The sequence below is a fragment of the Festucalex cinctus genome, chromosome 1 (assembly GCF_051991245.1).
Source record: "Festucalex cinctus isolate MCC-2025b chromosome 1, RoL_Fcin_1.0, whole genome shotgun sequence".
Taxonomy (NCBI): domain Eukaryota; kingdom Metazoa; phylum Chordata; class Actinopteri; order Syngnathiformes; family Syngnathidae; genus Festucalex; species Festucalex cinctus.
Genome location: NC_135411.1, coordinates 5,434,854 through 5,461,752, shown reverse-complemented (window position 1 = coordinate 5,461,752; position 26,899 = coordinate 5,434,854). Strand labels below are relative to the sequence as shown.

Genomic DNA, 26,899 nt, shown 5'->3' with positions numbered 1-26,899 from the left:
CATTATTCCGGTTTATATGAAAATAAATTTACTAAAAATCAATTCAAATAATTTATTTGTGCTTTTGCATATTTATAAAAATGCTATAGTATATAAACCAATTTATTTGTAATATGACAGCAGGGTTATTATAGTTTGGGAATTTTTCATTACAGTTTTTATTTCGTTTTAACTTTTGTTTTGTTTTTAATTTAGTTAGTTTTAATTCGTTTTCAGGGTGGTTCTGTTAGTTTTTTTAATTAGTTTGGGTTCTTTAATAAATGCTTAGTTTTAGTTTAGTTAGTTTCAGTATTAGATTTTTTTTTTTTTTTTTTTTTTTTTTTTAATGCATATTATCACTTGTGCGCAATATTTAAAAAAACACCATGGGCGCGACGTCATTATTCCGGTTTATATCAAAATAAATCCACTAAAAATCACATTTAAAATCATCCCCAAAGGCTCATGCATTAAATTAATGACCAAAGACTAAAACGAAGGACATTTTTGCTGTAATTATAGTTAATTTTATGTAGGGTGTTTTTCGACACCCTCCCATCTTACTTTGACCATCTCCAAACATTTTTGTTTTTGTTTTATTTGAACTGAGTCAAATGCCATTTTTAGCATATGTCGCAGGCCACTGAAAAAAATGGACGGCGGGCCGCAAACGGCCCCCGGGCCGTAGTTTGGACACCACTGACTTACGTGGCTTTTGTGATAGTACGTCATGTTGTATTTATTTATTTTATTATTTTATTTTTACTTATTGTATTATTATTGTCACGCCTTTATACTGTGTCGAGCAAAAAAAAAAGTAATATGAATGTACATGTACAGTGGGTTACATATGGCGTTCCACATGGCTCGATTCTGAGTCCTCTGTTATTTTCATCCGGTTGAACGTCGGTGGCTTTTTACACGCCGTTCACTCCAAACGTCACCTTTTCTCATCATCACCACACAGATGGTGAAAAAAAAAAAAATATGCACCGCCAGTACCTTGCCAGAAAATTCTGTACCGACAACATCCGTTTTGGCCGTTTAGCTCCAAAACGTCCTCCCACATTTTAACTTCTTGTTTAGCCAACAAAGCATTTTGCTCCAAAACTCAAGTCTGTCTAAAAGGTCACAAAAAAAAAAAAGAAGTGAAATTTAAATCCGCTAATGAGACGGCGCGGCCACCTTGGCAGGAGACGTCCTAATTTACGGCGCCGCCATTTCCCGCAAATGACAAAAGATCAAAGCTCAGCAGATAAAAACTGCGCAAAATGTCAGAAATGACGTCGTCGTCGTCGTCCCGCATGCTCGCCGCGTCTTCCGCCCGCGTGCGACTTCGCGTCGGGCCTGACGCGGCGACGACGCAAGCGCCCGTTTCTTGTGAAATAAGATGAAAATTTGCCAAGATGTCCACGCTTGCGCTTCCTCCCATCACCTGAGGCAGATTGCACTAATTGAATCAATACCATCAATTTCAACGGCGAGCCGTCAGTGCCTTTCCGCCAATTTGTCTTCAATGAGGACTTCAATGAGGCCAGCAGGATCGGAAGATTTTGTGAAGAAGGCGTTTTGACAGTTTTGCTGCATCACGCTTACTCCTCCTAATATTTGGACTTGAAATGAGGGTTGGAAAAGTTTGATTTTCAAAATGGACAAATGTATCATTTAGAGGTGCAACGGTTCATCGACAACTAATCGATTTTTTGATCATCGATGAATCGCTGAGGTACTTTATTGAATTCAACATTGTCCCAATGCTCAGAATTTCAGCTTCTCAATCGTAAATATTATCCAGTTTCTGTTTTACTACATCAAAGTGGATCGATTGTTTTTCTGTTCAATATCGAACCAAACATTTTCCTTTTGGAAAACAATAATAGGCATTTTTGCCTATTATGGACCAAACCAGTAAATTAATCAGAATTCATTCATTGTTTTTGTTTTTTTTGCGCATTCTCTTTACTGTCAATTTGAAACATGTTTTGAATAAAGAGATGGGAAACATTAATATCCATCCATCCATTTTCTTGACCGCTTATTCCTCACAAGGGTCGCGGGGGCTGCTGGCGCCTATCTCAGCTGGCTCTGGGCAGTAGGCGGGGGACACCCTTGGACTGGTCGCCAGCCAATCGCAGGGCACACAGAGACGAACAACCATCCACACTCACAAGCACACCGACGGGACAATTCGGAGCGCCCAATTAACCTGCCGTGCACGTCTTTGGAATGTGGGAGGAGACCGGAGTACCCGCAGAAGACCCACGCGGGCACGGGGAGAACATGCAAACTCCACCCAGGAATGGCCGAAGCCTGGACTCGAACCCGAGTCCTCAGAACTGGGAGGCGGACGTACTAAGCTGCAAAACCAATGTCAACATATTTCAAAATTATTATTATTTTTTTGTATTTTGATTTGATTTAAAATTAATGATAATAACAATTAAATAAAAGGCAGTTGATTGGATTGTGTGAATCTTTGTCACTGTTTTCATTTTAGTCATTGACGAAATTGTCAATTTCAAATCGATATAGTTTCAATGAATTGCTCCTATTTTGTTTTCGTTTAGTTTTTGTCTGGTAAAAAAAATCGTGACAAAAATTAAGACGAAAAGTTTTTTGTCAACGAAATTATCACTGGTCGTCTTCGAGTCCCCACATTTTCAGTGAATGCTTAACTCATTTGCTCCCAATAACGTGAAAATACATTTTTTTTCATGTTTTAAGTGTCCCAAAGACGTATTTATAAAAAATTTAATGCTAGAGCATACAGAAGGCTTTGATGCAGCTTCTCGGCTGCAGTGAGCGGGTTAAAAAAACAAACAAAAAAAACCAGTAGTAATCACAAAAACAGACAGCAGGTGGCAGCAGAGTATAAGAGATCGACCAGAGCCATGTTGGAAAAAAAGCTCCATTGCTCACAATTCTAAATCGATTTGTGAATAATGATGAAACTTAGCTCTCTTCTAATGCTAATTGCTACTAAACGGAAACAGATAGAAACATACTTTTTTTTCCCCGATGATAGAAGAGACTTTAATCTTTCTTTTGATCGGTTCCAGGCTGTTATAGCAATTGAACACAATATTCTGTGGGCCTTGCAAAATCAGTCAAAATCCAATAAAACAGCCGGGAGCGAACGGGTATTGCAAAATGTGAAAATGGCGGCGAGTGAATGAGTTAAAGATACCAAAACTCAAAAAATGTTGAGAAGAAAAGTCTGAGCTGACAAAAACTTGCTTCAGTCTGTGCTCTACAAAAGACTTGCAACGATATATACCTGTATGGATTTTTTATTTTATTTTTTTGACATGCCTACTTTCAGGGATTTGGATGAAGAGTTTCGGGTTAGAGCGGTTAAAATAATAAACTCGGGTTCAGATTCCATCAGGAATTTCATTGGCATTGTAATTGACGTGGTGGCGGTGGCGACATATCGTTTTGCCACCCCATCCCCACCCCCCACTTGGGTCCACCATATTGGACCTTTCGCACTAAATGAAGGCAACTACAAGCAATGACAAAAATCCATGAAGACGAAACGCGCGCCCGGCGGCGACGTCGATAATCGGCACCATAATCGGACGAGGACGATGACGAGGGAAGGTGGGAGCGAACGAACGGCACGGAGCCATTAGCGCACTTTGATAGCGGCGGCGGCGGCGGCTAACGTCTCTCAGCTCATTTCTCCCGCGCCGGATCTCCTTACATTATCGCCGCCATAAACATAATGTGGCGTAGCGTATAGCACATTAGCGCATATGATGGCATATTCGGCCCGATTATGGCATATTATGCCAAATGAGCTGGTTTAGCTCCGGGACGTCATCTCCCAAACGAGTTGCCGTCTACCTTGACACATCCGCACGCTGCTCGCAAACGTCCAGACATTAGCAGTCGATAACGGGCCAAGATGGCGATTGATCTATGTTGTGGCCATCTTATTGAAAGAGAACTATGTTGAAGTGAGTTGATGAGTGCCATTTAGACAAACTAGTGATTTGCCGCCATCTTGTGGCGTCTTAGTGGCGGCGAACAGCTGTTTGTTGACGTGAGTTGAGGAGGGCTATTTAGATAAGCGTAGTGCTTTGACGCCACCTTGTGGCATCTGAAGGAAAAGGGAACTATGTTGAAGTGAGTTGAGGAGTTCTAGTTAAGTAAAAATAGTGCTTTGCCGTAATCTTGTGGCATCTATAAGCGTGTACCGTGCTTTTTGGAGGACCCTACATAAATCTCCGATAATACAAAAATCTGATTTCCAGTTTTAAATTTCTACTTTGATTATAGAAAGGGAAAATTACAACGTTATTAATAACACAAGTTTTATTTTATTTTAAACACATTAAACTCATTCACTGGCAGCCATTTTCACAGAAACAATCCCCTGCACGCTCATCTGTTTTACGGGATTTTGAATCTCTTATACTCTGCTGCCACCTGCTGTCCGTTTTTGTGATTACTACCGTTTTTTTGTTTTTTTTAACCCACTCACTGCAGTTGAGAGGCTGCATCAAAGATTTGTGTATGCTCTAGCATAACAAAAAAAAAGAAAAGGAAAAAAACATATAAATACGTCTTTGGGACACTTAAAACATTCAAAATAGAACATAGAACATACGTTTTTGGGAGCAAATGAGTTCACATATTTGAACACACAAAAATGAGCTTTTATAGTTTTCACCAGAAACAACACATTGTAAATATCACAAAAAAAATTGCTGAAAGGTGAAAAAATAAATATGATAAACTTGTTACTTTTCTTTTTTGTTAAATTAATGTGAATATTTAAAACAACAAAGTGCAGTTGAGAGGCTGCATCAAAGCCTTCTGTATGTTCTAGCATAAAAAAAAATATACGTCTTTGGGACACTTAAAACATTTAAAATAGAACGTATTTATACGTTTTCGGCAGCAAATGAGTTCACATATTTGAACACACAAAAATTTGCTTTATAATTTTCTCCATGAACAACACATTGTAAATATCACAAAAAAATTGCTGAAAAGTAAAAATAAATTTGACAAACTTGTTACTTTTTTTGTTTTGTTACAACCCTGATATTTTAAATTAATGAGAATGTTTAAAACAACAAACTGCAGTTGAGAGGCTGCATCAAAGACTTCTGTATGCTGTAGCATAAAAGAAAAATGTATAACTACGTCTTTGGGACACAAAACATTTAAAATAGAACGTATTTATATGTTTTTGGCATCAAATGAATTCACATATTTGAATACACAAAAATGATCTTTTAGATTTAGGCTTGACTTTATTGATCCCTTTGAGACGGCTCCCACTGGGAAATTTATACTTTTTAAACTTTTATCATTTTCACCATAAACAGCACATTGTAATTATCACAAAAAAAATTGCTGAAAAGTGAAAATAAATTTGACAAACTTGTTACTTTTTTTTTTGTTACAACCCCAACATTTTAAATTCATGTGAATATTTAAAACAACAAAAATGGCCACATATGACTTGCAAAATGAGGCTTCACAATTGTGACACTGCTACGTAATGCGCGTGCACTCCCAGTTGACAACGGGTCGCTCTAAAGTTGCCATGCCACATGCAACCTCTGCTCACACACACACACACACACATACTCAAAATGTCACATTAGACTTTTCAAACGACATTTTAGCTTTCCCTTCGCCTTCTCTCCATGACATTCGCGCACTCATGGTGGACAACAAGGCGCTCTAAAGTGCCCATGCTAGCCAGCTAACACTACTGTAATATCGCCACAAGTGCACAACGACATGCGGTTCTCGTTTAAGTTGGACTCCTGTGACTGGACTGAGATGAAGGCGGTGGAGGGCAAAAAAAAAAAGAAAAAAAGTTTCATTTCTTTTGTTTTGTGTTTAAGTTGAAATGACTTTTGCGACACTCACGATGCTACGCTAACAGCGAAACATGTTTGTTGTCCATTTGGGTCTCGTGCAGGCATTGTTGGCGATGACGAGGCAATTAGCGTGACTCATTAGCTCTCAGGGAGCATTAGTAAACAACACGGAAGGACTTTTTTGCTCTTTTTTTTTTTTTTGCATTATTGATTGGGAATTAATGGAGGAAGCGGCCGTCAGTAAAAGGTTGAGGGATGCGATGGGCTCCATTTAGACGTCACCGAGATGGACGTTTCAAACCACTTAGACCGCCAAACGGAGAGCCAGAAACTTTCAGCTTTTAGTGTTTGGAGACTTTATGCTGCTCATCAGTCAGAACACAGTAACAAAAATAAATAAATAAAAAGGTTGTTATTAATGTCATTGCTGTCTAGAAGAAAATCTGTTTTGTTTTTGTTTTTTTTGTTTTTAGCCAAAGAAATGCACAAATAACAACAAAATAAGATTTTTTTTAGTAGATGACAGCCTATTATTGTTGTTAAACTCAGATCAAGTTGAACGACAGTGGCTTAAAAAAACGAACAAAAAAAATGTGTTTGCCATTCACATCACAAACGCGTATCAATGGAAAGGGGAAACCCGCATCCTATGTTTATAGTACCATACGTATAAATGTATGAAATGTCAACAACAAAAATCCTACCGCGGAGTGCCAATGACGGAAATTTACGTAATCCGGTTTTTTTTTTTTTTTTTTTTTTTTTTTTTTACATGGGAGTAGGTGAAGAAAGTCTTGATCAGTCCTGATTTCATCAATAAAAAATACATACAAAAATAACTATGGCCAGCAGATGGCAGCATTGGGTTTGTTTTAGATGAGATCAGCGTGTATCAATGGAATACGGACACCCACAACCTATCTTTATAGTATCATACGTATACGTGCGTGAAATGTCATCAACGGAAATCCTACTGCGGAGTGCCAATGACGGAAATTTACGTTAACCCTTTTTTGTTCGTTTTTTACATGGGAATAGGCAGACAAAAGTCTTGATCGGTTCTGATGTTTATCAATAATAAATAAATACCGGTATGGCCAGCAGATGGCAGCATTGTGTTTGATTTAGATGAGATCATCATGTATCAATGGAAAGTGGAAACTCGCATCCTGTTTATAGTACCAAACGTATACGTGCGTGAAATGTAATCAATGAAAATCTTACTGCAGAGTGCCAGTGACGGATATTTACGTTAAATGTTTTTTTTGTTTTGTTTTTTTTTACATTGGAATAGGCGGAGAAAAGTCTTGATCAGTTGTAATTTCATCAATAATAAATACATACATAAATAACATGGCCAACAGATGGCAGCATTGGATTTGTTTTAGATGAGATCAGCATGTATCAAAGGAAAAGTGGAAACCCGCAATCTATGTTTATAGTACCATACGTATACGTGTGTGAAATGTCATCAACGGAAATCCTACCGTGGTGTGCCAATGACGGAAATTTACGTTAAATGTTTTTTGTTTTTTTTTAACATGGGAATAGGTGGAGAAAAGTCTTGATCAGTCCTGATTTCATCAATAAAAAAAATAAATACATAAATATACTATGGCCAGCAGATGGCAGGATTGAGTTCGTTCTTTGTGAATTCCACCATTACAAGCAGCTTGTGATTGATCGGTGTACTGCTATTACTGCTAAAATACTACTTTTGATAGCTAAATATTGTGCAAATAGTTTGTAAAGTTTGTCAAATCTAAAATTGATACAGAATTTTGCCATTTTTGCCATTTTTCTATGTGATGAAAGAAGAGATTCTAAGCTTTCAATTGGTAATTTCTGTGTTTACATCGTCATGAAATTCGATATTCACAAGGTTCTCTTTTTTTTTTTGAAAATAAGTTAGCGAGGGAAGAAAGTCTTATTTTAACATTTCAAAAAACAACTTTATTTTGCAACATTATGTAAAAGCTGTCTTTCGTCTCAAATCTCCAAAAAACATACACCCAAACGTCAACTATTCAATCGTGAACGAACGTCCACAAAAAAAACCAAAACATTTCAAGTTCACATCAACAAACAATGGCTGTCATTGTGCGCGTGTGCGCGTCCGCACAGGTTTTTTTTGTCGCACGCTTTGTCGCAATCTCGGATTGCTCGACAAGTCCCGGCATGTGCGCGCGTGTGCGTGCGTGAGCGCATTTCAGGTAAGTGTGTGTATTTTGACTGAAGAACAAAGGCAGCATTGAGTCACACTGGAAAGAAGAAAAAAAACCAAAACAACACACAACAAGCCGACACTTGCGTCGCAGCTATCACACTCGCAGGCCGATGATGCGCACACGCACACACATTAGCCTCTAACCTACTTTGTTCCACTTGATTGGGTTCTTATTGTGTTGATCGGCGCCCAGCTGTGTAATTACAAAGGCGTAAAAATGACGGCCGTGCTGCACAAATGTCAGCAGTGCACATGTCAAACAAGCCCGACGTGCGTGCGTGCGTGCGTGCGTTTGCATCAGACGTCTTCGATTGGCCCGGTTGACATATACATACCTGAATTATTCATCTTACATATTCTCGCATACGTTCACAAATTGGTGCGTGCGTGTGGATTATTCCGAGTCCTTCAGTTTATTGCTGTCGTGCAAGGTGACGGCTGTCATGATCGCGTAGCGTTGATCTCACGTGTCTGGACGTTTTTTCACTTTGTGGAGTATTTCTCATCATTCTTATGCAAGGTGCTTGTTATAATTGGCAATTGAGAAAAAGAGCAAATTCATAAATTACATGACAAATGCAGCGAGCAGGTCATTTTATTTTTTTTTACTCTGTAGATTATTTCTTGTTCTGTTTATTTCTACTGAGCAAGATGGATGTTATCGTGATTGATTTTTTTTTTAAAATCATGATTAATGTCATGAATTCAATCGAATTCGAACTCAAACAAATTGTATATCTGTTCTAAATGCACAATAAAATATACAATAAAATATTTTTTCTAAGTTTCCATTATGTTGTTAACATAAAAGTGGGGAAAAATGTTAAACTAATAGAAATATGGCTCATCTGTTTCACAATTAATTTAATTTCCCATTAAGTTCAAATTAAAAACTATTAAAAAAAAATGAGTGGGATATTGATTTTTGTTTGTTATTTTTCTGCCACTAGATGGCATAATTGCATTTGTAAGACGGTGACAGCTCAGTGCATTTTTCTTTTCATATCAAGAGTGATTTAATCGTTTAACATGAAGTAACTTGCGAAAAAATTCGGCACATTTTTTAAATTGTAAAATACAACTCTCCACAAATGTATGCATTTTTATTACATTTCTTACTGATAAAAAAGGCGGCTGGAATTCCCCCAGTGTATATATATATATATATATATATATATATATATATATATATATATATATATATATATGTATATGTATATATATATATATATATATATATGTATTAAAGGTGTCAGTCGATTAAATTTTTTAATCGTAATTAATCACATGACTTTCAACAATTAACTGACGATTAATCGCACATTAATCACACATTTTATACCTCAATTTATATTTAAATTTTCAATAAAATGCAAAAAAAAATTCCTAATTTAAATATGTTTTTTATTTTTTGTCATTGATGCATATATATATATATATATATATATATGTAAAATGCATTGAGCTGTCACCGCCTTACAAATGCAATTTTGCCATCTAGTGGCAGAAAATAACAAAAATCAATATTATACTATTTTTTATTTATTTATTTTTTTTACAGTTTTTAATTTTAACTCAATTTTATGAATTGTGTATGTGTGTGTTTGTGGAGTTGTGCGAGTTGGTGGCTATGATTGACAAATGACGAGAGGAGCAATGCAATGACATAAATTGCATGACATGCGCTTCCAACATAACCAAGCATGACATGGCCTTCTTTATTTACTTGACTTTGTGGATTATTTTCTAGTCAATCTGTTTATTTCTATCGTTCAAGGTGATGATTATGATTAACCACAAGTCGCTTTCACATGACAGAGCATGAAATTGACTTTTTTTTTTGTTGACTCTGCATAGTATTTCTTGTCTTGTTTACTTCTAGTGTTCAAGATGCCACTTATAAAAAAAATAAAAATAAAAATCACTGGCAAAAAACGGTCACATCAATTTTCTGTTCATTTCAATTGTGCAGGGTGAGAGATACATTCAATAACTATAGCAAGGAGTAATCACATTATTCATGACATGAAATTTGTGCATGAGACTGCGTGGATTATTCTATTCACATTCTTGTACACGCGTGTCACTGCGCAAACTGCACTCACACCCTCCATCTTGTTCTTACACTTATATCAACACAATTTGGTCAACTCATCTGAAGGGCTCCTGGCTGCAATGGTGGTTTCAAACTAAAACGGCAGACTTTCATTGTTTTGTTTTTGTTTTTTCTCGACAGCATGGCTGCTTGAGATTTATTTTTTTTTGGTGTCTCTACTCATGATAGACGCTGAAAGCAAATTTCCTGTTGCTACATGACACCGGCTTCGGGCGCTCATATTTCTATAAGCTTTGTGTTTTACGACGAGTCATTAAATTGCTCCGCCAACACGTAATAACAAAAAAACAAAAAAAAAACTCAAATGCTTTGCAATTTAGTGTCGTCCATCTGTCTCGTACATGTGCCTCGAAATTTGCTAGCAAAGCGGACAAACATTTTCGAAGGCAAGCTTATATTTGAAGGAGACTTTGAAGTGTCCAAAATGACCCGAAAATGGCATCTTTGAAACAAAATGGCAGATTTTTCTCATGACGGACATACCGGGCCAATAAAGAGTTAAAACCTTATTTGCGTTTGCCAAGCTCAGAACACAAGATTATGTCTGCAAATTCCAACTGAAATGAGCGATTCGGTACCTTCGAATTTGGAAATTTAATCGGTTCAAAATGAATTCCAGGGCATAAGATGCCAGAGATAACTGCACTTTTATTATTTGTACACAATGCTTCATCCAATACTGGGAAATGTTTAACTCATTTGCTCCCAATAACGTGTAAATACGTTTTTTTTATGTTTTAAGTGTCCCAAAGACGTATTTATACGTTTGTTTGTTTTTTATGCTAGCGCATACAGAAGGCTTTGATGCAGCCTTTCAACTGCAAAGAACGGTTGCAGAAATGGTAGTTATTACACAAACGGCCAGCAGGTGGCAGCAGAGTAAAGGAGATCAACCAGGGCCATGTTGAAAAAAAACTAAATTACTTTACAATTTGAAATAGATTTGTGAAAACTGATGAAATTTAGCTCTCTTCTAATGCTAATTGCTGCAAAACGGAAACAGAGAGAAACATACTTTTTTTTTCCTGATGAAAGAAGAGACTTTAATCTTTCTTTTGATAGGTTCCATGTTTTTATAGCAATTGAACACAATATTCTGTGGGCCTTGCAAAATCAGTCAAAATCCAGCTAAACAGCCGGGAGCGAACGGGATTGCGAAATGTGAAAATGGCGGCGAGTGAATGAGTTTTTTTTTTGCAATTAGCACACCAATTTTAGTTTTAATCAGCATAAAAATCTTATAACAATTTTTTTTTTAAATTGTTCACCCAGTGTCGTACAAAGTGCCCCTAAATTGGCCGAATCAAACCAAAAATGTCAGACTTTACCTGACAAGCAGCTATTATCAGTTTGCTTAGACATTTTTTGTGTCCAGCAAATTTTCATGTTGCTAAGTGACACTGGCTTTGGGCACAAAATTTTCCAAAATCGTAATGTGCCTTTACAAATGTCATCTGTTATGCAGTCAAGCCTCTTTTTTTGGAATTCCAGATGACGCTCCAGAAGCAAATGCAAATTTCCAACCAAATGTAAAATGTCCGCTACCACCTCTAAAAACCACCTGCAAAATGTTGTAAGTTTTTGGAAGTATGACAAAGCGTCACCCGCATCTGCCGCGTCCCAAATGAAATACACGATAACAATGACAACAAAATGTCTCCCTGTATGAATCCCAATCAAGTGCCTGACAAAGCAAAGTCGCTTTTTAATAAACACAACAAAACAAAAAAAACGAACGCATTTGATTTGCATTCATCTCATCGGCGACGTAACTTTTGTTCCAAAAAACAACAACAGCGGCAGAAACAAAACGTTTCTCTTTTTGTGCGCGCACAATAATGCTCGCGAAAGTCGCTTTTTTCTTTTGGCATTCTGCTCTCGTCACGAGCAGCCGGCGAGCCGTCGGGAGGATGTCGCACGGACCGCTGCCTCGATCCCGACGCACGCGCACGCACACGATTTCATTTTTCATTTTCATTCACTTTGGGAAGCTTTCTTTGCCGGATGAAATGCACTCGGGAAGCCGACGGTTTGAAAGCTGAAAAGGAGAAAAAAAAAAAAAAAGTGACAAAGTTGTGTCACGAGCGCCGATGAGAACACGGAAGGCCGGATGAGATGTTGAAATTTGCTGCTCGAGTGCCTGACAAATTAAATCGCGCCCACTCGTTTCGATTGGTCGTGCAATCTGGATTAGATCCGCATCAAATTCAATTTGACATTTGACGACTTCCGTCCCTGAATTGAATGATTAGAGCACGACACGAACGTAATTGATGGTAACAAATAAGTGGTCAATAAAACGTTGCATGGGATAAAATATGTCAAAAATATGAACTGAAAATCTTCACAAATCATCAGAGGTGATCTCGACCGGTTGAAGAAATATAAAATACAGCCAAACATCGGTTTTCGAACGTAATCCATTCCAGAAGGCTGCTCTAAAAGCGATTTGTTCGAAATCCAAAACAATTTTTCCCATTATAATTAATGTAAATAATATTAATCCGTTCCAAGTCTAAAAAAAAAAACTTTTTCCAAGTTTTTTTTTTTTTACTATTTTACACCATAAACTGCACTGTATACTGTTTACTAGGGGTGTGAATTGCCGAGTACCTGACAATTCGATTCGTATCAGCTCATCAAAGGAATGACGCTTTGTTCGTCGAGCAAACGCAACAAGCAGCCAACGAGCGATGATCCGCGGGGGTTCACGGCGCTCTGCGCCGGTCACGTCGACCTCCAGACGACTGGATGCTGCTGCAGGGCTGGAGTCAGACCAGCCATTTTTTATTTTTTTTTAAATGTGCAATAAACTTGTTTTTGTCATCGAAAGCAGTTTTTGGAATGTTGTCTTAGAGCAGGAAAACATTATTTAGATGTTTGAGCTGTCACAAAACAAAAAAATTGTTTTAAAGTCCAAGTTGTGCTTGAAATGTTTGTTTTACAAAAAGCTCCTTTTCTACGTTTTTTTTTTTTTGGTCAGGAATTGGAATTTTGACAAAATGTAGCTTTATCCAAACTCTGACAACTATCCATCCATCCATTTTCTTGACCCTTTATTGCTCACAAGGGTCGCGGGGGGTGCTGGAGCCTATCCCAGTGGGCTTTGGGCAGTAGGCGGGGGACACCCTGAACTGGTCGCCAGCCAATCGCAGGGCGCACAGAGACGAACAACCATCCACGTTTACAAGCACACCTAGCGACAATTCGGAGCACCCAATTAACTCATTAGCTCCCGAAAACGTATAAATACGTCATATTTTAAATGTTTTAAGTGTCCCAAAGACGTATTTATACGTTTTTTTTTATTTTTTTTTTATGCCAGAGCATAGAGAAGGCTTTGATGCAGTCTCTCTACTGCAGAAAATGTGGCAGCAGAGTATAAGAGATCAACCAGGTCATATTAAAACAAGTTGATTTCCCCACAGTTCTAAGCAGAATCGTGAAAAACGATAAAACTTAGCTATGTTCGATTGCTAATTGCTGCACAGCAGAAACAGATAGGAATATATATTTTTTTTTCGCTGATAAAAGAAGAGACTCTAATCTCTCTTTTGGTATGTTCCATATTTTTATAGCAATAGAACATAATATTTCGCGGGCCTTGAAAAATCAGTCAAAATCCAGGAAAACACTTAAGTGAAAATGGTTGGGAGTGAATGAGTTAACTGCCATGCATGTCTTTGGAATGTGGGAGGAGACCGGAGTACCCGGAGAAGACCCACGCAGGCATGGGGAGAACATGCAAAAGCCACCAAGGAAGGCCGTAGCCTGGACTCGAACCCGAGTCCTCGGTACTGGGAGGCGGACGTGCTTACTGCTCAATCACCGTTCCACTGCGTCGATAACTATAGAACGGAAAAAAAAATGAATACTGTACACATTTTTGGTTAATTCTTTCCGCAAGATCAATCCAAATCCAGTAAAATGGCTGGTATTGGTGGGGGCGGGGCTCCAATGAAAACGCCTGCGATTCAATGAGTTAATTGCAAAGACCTTCCAGTTTAACACACACTTCTGAAACACCACAATGTGCGAATGATCACTTGTAAACCGTTCCTAGGAAATCACAATGTCTCACTGCGTGCCCGCAGGCTACTCGTGTGGACCTTGGAGCGAGACCGCCATGTTGGTGAGGCCGGACTTAGGGTTTGGTCCTGTTACACCTAACACTAACTGTGCTGTCTCAGCCTTGTTCGGACAGTCATCTTAAACATCACGACTCTGAAGACGCTGCTCTGGTCCACAGGTTTAATGATGGTAAAGAAGGTGAAACTGTAACAACAGTATTAACAATATCACTTTTCACTTCCAAGTCGATGTGAAAATAAAAAACACCTTAAATGTACAGATGACTGTAAATTAATTACTTATAAACAAATGGACTACACAAACATGACCTCAATCACCACAATAATGGTGTCAGGCTAACACTAATAGCGAGTGCTAGCAAAACGTATTTATAAACGTCACCAAAAAAACATCCTTTCGAATAATAATGCCACAGAAATGTGGATAAACAACACGACAAAATTGTACATACCAACGATGCTACCAAAGGCGTTCGATGTGTGTGGATTGTCCTGGATTGGCTCGTTTGTCACGTTTCTGTCACTGACGATCTAGCGCCTATACTTCCTGTTTTCGTCGACGCGATTTCCGGTTTGATGACGTCACTTCCTGTTTTGATCTACCGCTCTCTCTTTTTTTTCTTTTCTGAAATAAAGCGTTCTATAGTAAAATAATATACTTAATTATTTGTAGAATTACTAACATTATTTTAGTGTACCTTAATGACTAACTTTAAATCACAAACAGAACACTAACCTTAACCCTTCGTCTCTTGATTTGGATCTTACTCGAGCGAAGCGCCATCAAAAAGTTCGTTGGATCAACTCGGAATGACTTTCCGTCCTAATGGACAAACTTTGCCCGTCATCAAACATTCCCGACTAGTCCCCGTCCCTGCAAATCAACCCCCCCCACCCCCCACCCCCTGCCCCCCCAACCACCGCCACTCCCGCCGTCATCAGGGCGGGACGAGCAACTTTTTGTATTAACTCAGCGTGAAAGCGGCTCAGCCTGCGGGCTAATCTGCCAATTAAGCTCGGGAAATGTGCTCGTTAACGCCGCCGCCGTGATGCATCGCCAGCGCCATCGCGCCCCAGAGGATCGTTGGCTTCATTTACCTGGAACAGGAACGCCGTTCGATAGACTTGCAAAAGGGGGTGACGTTTGAGCGGTAGCGGCTCCCCCCGTCATTTCCTTCAACTTCAGATGCCGTTAAAAAAAAAAAAAAAAAAAGTGAAAAATTTGGAGTTTGAACGACAATTTGTCGCAAAAAGTCGCCTCAAAGTTCAAAACATCATCATACTGATTCTGCTGATGTCATCAGTAGTCGACTGTAAAGCACTTTGAGGGCCTTGTAAGGTGGAAAAGCGCTATAGCCTATAAATGAAGTACCATTTTCCAAAAACCATATTTTAACCAGATTTTTTTTTTTTTAACTCAACATTGGCAAGAGAAGAGGAATAGAAACGGGAAGTTAGCCGGAAGTAAGCAGACACAAGACTAGGGCCTGACCTACTTGCCGGTATCCTCCTGACAACCAGCAATTCAAATTTGTCCTCTGTAGTGGACATTTTTTAAACCTGAATATCTCCCATCCAGTGCATATGATTGAATTAACTCCTTTTGTGCTCGATAGAGGACATTCGGAGTTTTTCAATGATACCAAATGTGTAGGGGTGGAGCCTTGCCACCTTTGATTGCATCATAAAAGAAAATGGCTTCCCTCAGTTTTAGGGAAGAGGAATCATAAGTGTATAACGCTTTTTATTGAGCAAATTTAGGCTTTAAATGTTGTTAGCGTGTTTTCTATAAGACTCTTAAGAACACATTAAACTTTTGTTTGAATTATTTTAACTCTATTTGAGCCTAGCATTTAAGATTTAAAAAATGTCCTCTGTAGTGGACACATCATAGCTTAAAAAAAACACTTTTTTTTTTTTTTTTTTTAAATTCTTTTGCAGTATTCCAGTTACTTCACAAAGATTGGGGAATATCAAAATAAACATGATTGGACAACATTTTTTCCCCCTGTTAGTCAGGAGGATATATCAGCTGACATTTGACCTTTTAAAAATAATAATCATGATCAGCCGGAGTTTTAACAGCGTTATATGACGTTTGACAAGAAGCACACGCGAGCTTGATCCAATCCGGAAGAGGACAAATGCCCTTTTTTAAGGCTGCCCGCTTTAAAACAAGACATCTTTTTTGTCACATGTGAACTCGTCCAAAGGGATTTGAGGGGTCAAGCGGCGGTCAGGTTTCTTTGACGTCCCCTCGGGCGCCTTTCACAACCGCTCTGACAACAAATTACCTGCAAAGAACCAGTCGTCTACCCTCTAATAATCCTCTTTGACATTTCCAACACACATTTTCTTTTGGTGGGCCTGTCAAAAGCGCCACGTGTCAAACGTGTCAAAAGTGTCAAAAGTCATACGTCAGGTGTCATGCATGCGAGTGGCGCGGCGTGGATTTGGTACCTGGGCCTTCACTGGGGACTTAACTGACTTTCAACCTCTCACCCAATTATGCACACCATCAAGAAAGAAAATGCTGTGTGACAAATTTCATTTGATTTGGATCGAAAAAGCACAAAACATTTCAAGCCACAAAAACTCAAGCTTGAAACCTGTTTAATTGTTTCGTTTTGTTTCAAACCCCTAGTTTGAAACCCAAAGCCAGGCTTGAGAGCTTGAAACTCGAACCATAAGCTTATGTTTATGCTCTAACCTTAGGCTGAATGAATCCCTAAATCTTGAAAACTGATTTTGAAACCTTAACCCAGGCTTAAAACCCTGATTTGAAACATTAACCATGGTCTGAAACCGTAATCGGAAACCCTAACCTGAGCTCGAAACCCCAGTTTCAAACTTTGAAATCCTAAGCAAGGCCTGAAATTCTATGGTCTGAAACGTTAATTTGAAACCCTAATTTGAATCCCTATTCCCTAACCTTTGCTTGAAACTTGAAAAACGTCTTAAAATTCCGATATTAAACCCGAACCTTGGAATGGAATGGTAATTTGAAACCCTAACCCTGGCATAAAATCCTAATTTGTAGGGGTGCACCGATCGATCGGCCGGCCGATTTATCGGCCCCGATTTCCTTCATTTTGGAAGATCGGTGATCGGCCGATCTCTTCAAAATAAGCCGATCTTTTCCACCAATCTCATCTCCATCCTCAGAGGTCTGAAAAAGTCAGTCACTGTCCTCTTCTGCTGAGATGATTAACTCATTCACTCGCCGCCATTTTCACATTTCGCAATCCCGTTCGCTGTTTTACTGGATTTGGACTGATTTTGCAAGGCCCACAGAATATTGTGTTCAATTGCTATAAAAGCATGTTGTAACCTATCAAAAGAAAGATTAAAGTCTCTTCTTTCATCTGGAAAAAAAAGTATGTTTCTATCTGTTTCCGTTTTGCAGCAATTAGCATTAGAAGAGAGCTAAATTTCATCAGTTTTCAAAAATCTATTTCAAATTGTAAGTAATTGAGCTTTTTTCTCAACATGGCCCTGGTTGATCTCCTTTGCTCTGCTGCCACCTGCTGGCCGTTTGTGTAATAACTACCATTTTTGCAACCGCTCTTTGCAGTTGACAGGCTGCATCAAAGCCTTCTGTATGCTCTAGCATACAAAAAAAACGTATAAATACGTCTTTGGGACACTTAGAACATTAAAAAAAACGTATTTACACGTTATTGGGAGCAAATGAGTTAATAGGATTTTCATTTTTATTTGAGAGAACCACTTCACGTGCAGTTAAAAGAACCCGTTTGTTTTATTTCGCCGATATTGTTCAACGTTTTCCTATCAAACAAGATTGGAACACTGAAGGCATAAGCTGCTTGTAATGAAAAAAAAAAATCGGGATCGGCAGGTCAGACTTTTTAAAAGATCGGGGATCGGCTGTAAAATTGTGATCGGTGCACCCTTACTAATTTTGAAACACAAAGTTTGGAATGCTCCGGAACATTCCAAAGCAGTCACATCAGAAATTCATTGACTGATGTCAAATGTTCTTTTTTTTTTTTTTTCCCAATCAATTGCAGCAAACGTCACAAAACAACACAAAATGTCTGCTGTGGTGGCGTAACAACAAAATACTGTCAATAAATAATAATAATGAAAACTTAAAAGTCAGCATCTGAAAGAGGCACACACCTTTGCTGCAACACATTTCTCACCTGCGCGTGTGCGTGTGTGTAATGTTGACTTGTGCCCTTGAAAGTTTTCCTTTTCTTTTCTCGTTTCTTATGTTCAGAGACTCTTTAGAGAGAGAGAGAGAGAGAGAGTACAAGAGAGAGAGAGAGGGGAAAAAACAAAGCAAACCTCCCCCGGGGGCGTCTTTTAATCTCGTTTGCACAAAGTGTAAATTTTTCATGATGTTAAAGATTTATTTTACGTGCGCAGGTTAATATTTAAACAAAGCCGCGCGCACACGCACGCACGCACGCGAGTAAGAAATAAAGTGAAAAACGGGAGCACAGAAACACGGAGCAGCTGCCGACGGGTCCGACTCAGCTTGCGTGTGCGTGATTGTATGCGGCGAACAACGATTGATGTGAATATTTTGTATCGGTGCTGTAAACACCTCAAAACTTAAAATCCTTTGAAACATGAACCCTGACCCGAAAGCCTCATTTCCAACCAATTGAACTTTGACCCTTGCTTGAAACCCTACTTGGAAACCTGAGACCTGATTTCAAAAGCGACTTGGAAAGTCATGACCCCCAATTCTCGATTGAAACCTTTTGAAACCCTAACCCTGTGACGTGAAATCAGAATTTGAAACCTGACTCCATGCCAGTCTTGAAACCCTACTTTGAACATCTGGAGGAGTATTTTGTAACGTAATTCAGACTCCATCCATCTATTCGGGGTCGGGTCGCAAAGGGGAGCAGCGGTTTTAGCAGGGAAGCCCGGACTTCCCTCTCCCCAGCCACTTCAAGCAACTCACAAGGCGTTCCCAGGCCAGACACAGTCTCCCCGCCGTGTCTGGGGTTCGTCCCCGGGGCCTCCCGCCGGTGGGACATGCCCAGAACACCTCCCCAGGGAGCATCCGAACCAGATGCCCGAGCCACTTCAACTGGCTCCTCTCCGTCGTCATGTTGACGATATTTAAATGCAACACATTTGTAAAAAAAAAAAAAAAAAAAAAAAAAAAAAATCAGGTTGATTTCCATTTGCGCAGTTATAGCACCCTCTGGTGGCTAGTTTTTTTTTTTTTAGTGCAGTTTAATCTGCATTAGGGATGTTTTGGCCCTCCTATGTTTAAAATCTATGCTAATCGTTAGACGATCGTCGTAATATGCTTGTGTAGCGAGTCAATATTTGGAGGAACTCAATGTGGGCTTGCATGAGGTGAGTAAATGTTATTAGTGATTGTAGGTCGTTTATATGTATTGTTATGAACAAAAAGACAATATTGTGCTTTTTTTTTTTTTTTTTAGCATGAGCTCATTTTTTTTTACAGTATCGTGACCTTTTTTAAATATCGCCAACCTCCCCGCAATATCGTGATGATGATCGTATCGTGATATTTGGATATCGTTACATCCCTACATATTTACATTTGTAAATGTTCATTATTAATATGTTCTGTCCCATTTTTAAAAATAAACAAATGAAATGAAAATGAATGTAATTATTTCAACATTTGACTCATTGTGCCATTTTCAGCATTTTGTCCAGAATGCATTTGATAATGTCATTATTTTTCATGTACAATTAATACCTTTAAAAAGTATTTTTTTTTTTATCTACTTGCTGTCGACTGCTGATGACATCACCTGTGCTGAGGTAGGCAACGGCCAATCATGGCTCACCTGTTTTCTAGGTTTGGTCAGTAAACTGAGCCATGATTGCTGTCATCAGCAGTCGACAGCAAGTGGAACAATTACTCTTTAGGTATTCACTGTACATGAAAAATAATGAAGTTACCACATTAACTCTTTTACTGCCACACATTGCCCCCCCCACCCCCCCCCCCCCCAAAAAAAAGGGTCAGCCGATTTCGCCGATTTCGCCGATTCCGAGCATTCATCAGAGTTAATCAGATTCCGTCAAAAGAAAGAAAAGAGACACAATGCTGCCATCTACTGGCCATAGTTAGTTGCCGTTTTTGATTCCACAACCCAATAACCAGGCAGCGCTGCACTTATACATTGCGCTTAACATTGATGAAAACAAAAAACACAACAACAACAACAAAAAAACGTAGATGATGTCATTTAACGTTTTTGGCGGTCAAAAAGTTAATTATGGACAAAATATTAACTTTTTTACTGCTGAAAATAGCTCAATGAGTCAAGTATCCCTTTAAAATGAATTTGAATGTTCTTTTTGCTTAGTTTTGTTTTTAAATGTTAAGTAATGCTCAGTATTATTATTTTTTTTCAACATCATTTTGGCACCAACTGAAGAGGTAAAATAATCAATGATGAACTACTATGTCCACAAGCAACAAGATTCAAACTTGGAACTTTTGGACTGCGAGACACGCTCGCCAACCACGTCACGTTTCACACGTGATGTTTATTTGATCTCCACTTTCCATACAAACTGAACGAGCCACTCCCACAACCGTGATGGTTTCGCCTTCTGCCTCGTTTGCTATCATAACATTAAAAAAAAATAAAAAATAAATCAGGTCAGGGGGTGATGGAGGCGGCAGCTGTGCTACATCTGGACCGGCTCGTCCCCCCCACCCATCAACCCCCCCCCCCCGCCGCTCTCCCCGTGTTGTTATGTAAGCGCTCGCCACACTGCAGCGGCTACGCCAACTCAGCACAAGCAGCTGCTTCCTGTTGCGTGGGCGAGGCCACGCCCCCTGATGAAAAGCGCTGCCGTCGGACAAACGCTCCGGACGGGAAAACACATGCGGCTCGTTTGTGTTTCAAATCGGTTGTGTTTGACTGCTACATTTGTTGCGTCAATCACAATTGGGACTGACTGATGAAATCTTCATTTCAAATCGAATTGAAACCCTACTTTGAAACCTATTTGGGAACTCAAACCCAGGTTTGAATGATGGTTGAAACCCTCACTTGAAAACCAAACCGGATCTTGAGAAACTGAAACTCTGGCTTGAAACCCTATTTAAAAGGAAAGACGAATTCACAACCCTAAAACCCAACTCAAATCCCAATTTAAAAATGGAACCCACACAATTTGAAACCTATAGCTAGGCTCAAAACAGGAAGCCTGACTTTAAACCCTAATTTGAACCCTTAACTTATTTGAACTCCTACTTTAAAACCTAATTTCGACGATTAACTCTGGCTTGAAACCCTACTTTGAAACTATAACTCTGGCTTGATTCAAACATTTGACACCTGAAACTGCTTTGAAACCCTAATTTCAAACCCTAAACCTGGCTTCAAGCCTCAATTTAAAACCTTAATCCAGACTTGAAAAACTAGTTTGAACCACTAACTCTGGTTTGAAAGCGAAATCTGGCTTAAACCGTCTACTTTGAAAGCTTAACCCTACTTTTTTCTCAAACGCTAACCCTCGCTTGAAACCCTAACCTGGCAATAGCCAGACTGATATTGCGCTTCACTCAAGGGAGTTCTCCGCAATATCCATCTGGTACCGCTCCACAGTCATTTGCTCAGGAGAGGCGGAACATTCTGCACACAATAATTCGAGCTGATTGGACCATGCGGCATTGCACACGTTTGTTTTAACCAATCACGGCCACGGGTGAAAATTTGGTCTTTGTTCTTGTCGAAGTATGAGGAAAGCACACGCATCTTTCCAGCTAGAAAATGCACGAAGCGACTCTCGCTGTTCAACAATCAACCAGGAAACGGTGAGTAAAGCCCAATTCACATTGGCTGCGGAACGGACGCGGTGCGTTTTCCGTACGGTGGCCGCATGGATATGCTTTTTGGCCATTATTTCTGGGACTTCTACCATGAATAAGTACGTTTCATGTTAAATAGTGTCATTTTGTCATGTTTAATTTATTCTGAGCTAATTTTTTTGGTCTTAAATGTCCTCTCATGTCATGCTATGTAGCCAGCTAGCTTCCCTCTCAAAAAATGAGTTTGCAACCGGTTTTATTTTTGAAATATACCGGATTTACCTTGATGCGAGACGCCCGCCCGACTTCCTGTCTGGCTCGTGTCATTTCTTCAGCTTGATGAAATTCCGCATCCGTAAGAAGTTGAACGCTTGCGGAACCTTCCGCATGGCCGCAATCGTTCCGCATCGCAGACGCACCGCAACTGGTGTGAATTGACGCGTAGACTTGAATGCGTTCTATCCTTGCGGCGTCCGTGCGGCCACCGTACGGAAAACGCACCGCGTCCGTTCCGCAGCCAGCGCGAATTGGGCTTAAGTCTACAAGAACATGATTAATTGTAGCGTCCATTCGTCCATGTTAGTTTTTTGTTTTTTTTGGCACCGGCGTCGGCGCTGGCTTCCTGGTTTCGTCAGTTGCATGTCCCGCCCCAAACAAACACAATGTTGCTCTGTGATTGGAAGGGCGGATATCCGCGGGAGCGGTACATGATGAGTTCTCCCGGGGCTCGTGAACTCACAAATACCGCGAGAACTCATGTTGCGAGAGCAAGGTTATTGAAACCCTATTTTGAAAGCAAATTTGAACCCCAACCCTGTCGAGAGTAGGGTCATAGTTTTGTGCCTGTCTTGACCCCTACCATGTACCTCTACCCGTCTAGTCCCTGACGGCTGGTCGTGGTTTTCACTCATCCCGAAAACAAACTCTTTTAACCTGATTTCAGGACCCTAACTTTTGCTAGAAACCCTCATTTCAATCACAACACATGCTTGAAACCCTTCTTTGAAACCTAATTGAGTTCGTATTCCTGCCTTAAGACCCAAATTTGAAACCTGGAATTTGACTTCAGATGGAAATCTGGACTACAGATGGAAACTATCCATCCATCCATATTCTTGACCGCTTATTCCTCACAAGGGTCGCGGGGGGTGCTGGAGCCTATCTCAGCTGGCTCTGGGGAGTAGGCGGGGGACACCCTGTACACTCACAAGCACACCTAGAGACAATTTGGAGCACCCAATTAACCTGCCATGCATGTCTTTGGAATGTGGGAGGAGACCGGAGTACCCGCAGAAGACCCACGCGGGCACGGGGAGAACATGCAAACTCCACCCGGGAAGGCCGGAGCCTGGACTCGAACCCGAGTCCTCAGAACTGGGAGGCGGACGTGCTTACCACTCATTCACCGTGCCGCCCGGATGGAAACTAGCATTGTGCTAAATCTGGTTGCAGCCATCTATTTCATGTTACTGCACACTAGGGGTGTTAAAAAAAAAATCGATTCGGCGATATATCGCGATACTACATCGCGCGATTCTCGAATCGATTCAATAATCGACAAAATCGATTTTTTTTTTTTTTTTTTTTTTTTAGGATTCACATTAAGCATGGAAGAATGTTATATGAATGGAACATTAAGCCTTAATATTTTATTTCAATGCTGTTCAAACATGAAACAGATTACAACCTCTATAAGACTGAAATTTCAGATCAATAAATAATACATTTTCATATAAATCTTACACTCTACAAGCTTACTGATTAGTATTTTCTAAATTTGAATGAAAAAAAATCGCAACAATCGACTTATAAATTCGGATGGGGATTAATCGGTATCGAATCGAATCGTGACCTGTGAATCGTGAGACGAATCGAATCGTCAGGTACGAGGCAATTCACACCCCGACTGCACACTGTCCTTTTCATCAACTCAACTTCAAACTTGCAACCCCAACTTGTGTCGAACACATCTACAGTATAACTGGAAACCTCAACAAGCGTAAATTTGAGCTGGTGACTAATTTTGTTCCGCTCAAGTCCAAGTAGCAAGTCGACAACGAATCGGATCCGTCCTCCTCGTTCTCGTCGTCACTCGAGCAGCCGAAGAGTCTTTTTTTTTTTTTTTTCCATTCCCGCGTCTCTCATTTCCTCCCGTCTCCCGTCCTGTAGCATCGTCTCCTCCTCCTGTCATCTTCCCACCTCCGTTTTTTTTGTTTTTTTTGTCTTGACTGCAATGTGCACTTTAGCCCCTCACCCCCCCCCCCCCCCCCCCGTGTGCACCCCCCTTACTTGTCATCCGTACTTCCTCCACCCCCGCACGCTTTTGTTATCTCATTTTATTCCCGTCAAGTCACCAGTTGCATGGTTGTGTTGTGTCTTCCTGATCCTCACCTTCAGACTCTAGTAAAAAAAAAAAAAAAAAAAGAAAAAAAAAAAAAAGAAAAAAAAAAAAAAGAAAGAAAGTCCCTTAAATTGGAGCAAAATTCACATCGTCTCGTCTCTCCACACGTTTGACACGTCCATCACGGTGGACAGATTGTCGTAAAACAAGATTCCATTCTCAGAATATTGAAAAGAAGGAAAAGAAATGAAAACACGACGATGATGAGCGAAAGAGGCCCGAAGGCAAAAATGTATTTCCAAAGCAGCCGGAGGCAAAATGACTTTTGAGTTATTTTCATCTAAATTCATAAGTGTCTCAAAGAGCACCTTTTTTTTCTTTTTCTTTTTTTTTTTTTGCGACTCGAGCACGAACGGAATTTTTAATGTTAAAATGTTTACTCGGCAGCGGGAGAAAAAAAAGATTATCTTCAGTCAAAGCAAATGGTTGAAAATGTCAACGTGTTTGCATACAAAGCAGGATTGTTCATCAAAGCTGGGAGGTGAATTTGTGAGGCAGCCAGCGGGGGCGCTCATGAGTCTTGCCAGGATGGGACTTTTGTCCCGCAAGAAATCCTCATTTGAAACACAAACCCTTGCTTGAAATGGGGGCGCTGCTTTAGGCAATACAGCAATGCGTGTTCTTAAAGCGCTTTATAAATAAAGTTGAGTTGAATTGAGTTGAGGAGGCCTTAACACGAGTGGTGCTCCAATTGTGATCGGTCAGAATCCGTAAAAAAAATATATATATATATATATATGTGATCAGCATGTCGATCAATGACTTTCATTGTCGAAATCTCCTTAACTCATTTACTCCCAATAACGTATAAATACGTTTTTTTTAATGTTCTAAGTGCCAAATATGTATTTATCCGGGGGTTTTTTGTATGCTAGAGCATACAGAAGGCTTTGATGCAGCCTCTCAACTGCAAAGAACGGTTGCAGAAATGGTAGTTATTACACAAACGGCCAGCAGGTGGCAGCAGAGCAAAGGAGATCAACCAGGGCCATGTAGAAAAAAGCTCAATGACTTCCAATTTTAAATAGATTTGTGAAAACTGATGAAACTTAGCTCTCTTCTAATGCTAATTGCTGCAAAACGGAAACAGATAGAAACATACTTTTTTTTCTGATGAAAGAAGAGACTTTAATCTTCCTTTTGGTAGGTTCCAGGCTTTTATAGCCATTGAACACAATATTCTGTGGGCCTTGCAAAATCAGTCAAAATCCAGTAAAACAGCCGGGAGCGAACGGGATTGCGAAATGTGAAAATGGCGGCGAGTGAATGAGTTAAAGTCTCTTCTTTCATCAGGAAAAAAAAGTATGTTTCTATCTGTTTCCGTTTTGCAGCAATGAGCAAGTTTCATCAGTTTTCAAAAATCTATTCAAAATTGTTGATCTCCTTTGCTTTGCTGCCACCAGCTGGCCGTTTGTGTAATAACTACCATTTCTGCAACCGTTCTTTGCAGTTGAGAGGCTGCATCAGAGCCTTATGTATGCTCCAATATTAAAAAAACAAAAAAAACGTATAAATACGTCTTTGGGACACGTAGAACATTAAAAAAACGTATTTACACGTTATTGGGAGCGAATGAGTTAATGGTGTCCCATCCTCTGTTTTTTTTTTTTTTCAAATCTGATTTATCATATACGTTTTTTTTTTGTTTTTTTTTATCGATTATTAAAACAATAGTGAGCAGTTCTAAATTTGAAAAATGTGCAACTAATCCATGTGATCGTATCGGAATCGGCAGCATAAACACAGATCGGAACAACCCAACCCTATTGAAACCCTATTTTAAGATTCTCTTCAGATTCAAACGACATCAGCACAGAAGGTTCCAATTTCCCACAAGGCCTTTCTTGCGTTATCAAGCACGCCACGATAAACTTCAAAGTTTTCCGGCTGCACTCGCGCGTCTCTCAACATTCGTCGAGCGCCGAGAAGAAGCAACGAGTCTTTGTCTGAAGCCAAAACAAAATGATTCATCCCCTCGCCCGGCCGATCGATGGCGGAGCGCCATTAACGCAGATGTGTAAATGAGTCCAAACGAGGCCGCCTCATTTCCTGCACGATTAGATCAGGATCTCCTCCCATAACAAAGATCTTTTCATTATCCTCCTCCCTTTTATTCTCCGCCCTTTTGTTCGCCGAGCCAGGCGGCTAATAAGGCAAACTCGTCGGCCCTTCTTAAAAGTAGTTCACGACGGGACTCGGAACGCGCCTCGTTATGGCGACGAGGCCGTTTTTAAAGATATTGACTTGTTTCGGACGAGATGATGAATGAGCTTGAAAAACCAGTCAACTTTTACAGTCAATATATGACAAAATTTGCCCCAGAATGTATTGGAACCAAAATGGCTGACTTGTTGCGACAGACATGTCCGCTCCATGTCATTTTTTGATTGGTGAAATCAGTGAAAGGAACTTATTTTTTGTTAACTCATTCACTCCCCAAAACGTATTTA

The 26,899-nt window shown here is 39.7% G+C and overlaps 1 protein-coding gene across 3 annotated transcripts in view; it reads right to left on the bottom strand.

Annotated features, from left to right (window-relative positions):
• Window positions 1–26,899, bottom strand: part of LOC144013547 (uncharacterized) — a 219,659-nt gene that overhangs the window by 77,230 nt on the left and 115,530 nt on the right. Inside the window, exon 6 of one of the 3 annotated variants that reach the window (XR_013282283.1) lies at window positions 24,333–24,448. The exons of the other annotated variants lie outside the window; for them this stretch is intronic. The gene's annotated coding sequence lies outside the window, so the exon portion shown is untranslated. Of the gene's footprint in view, window positions 1–24,332; window positions 24,449–26,899 lie in introns of those variants that run through there. 3 annotated transcript variants of the gene reach the window in all.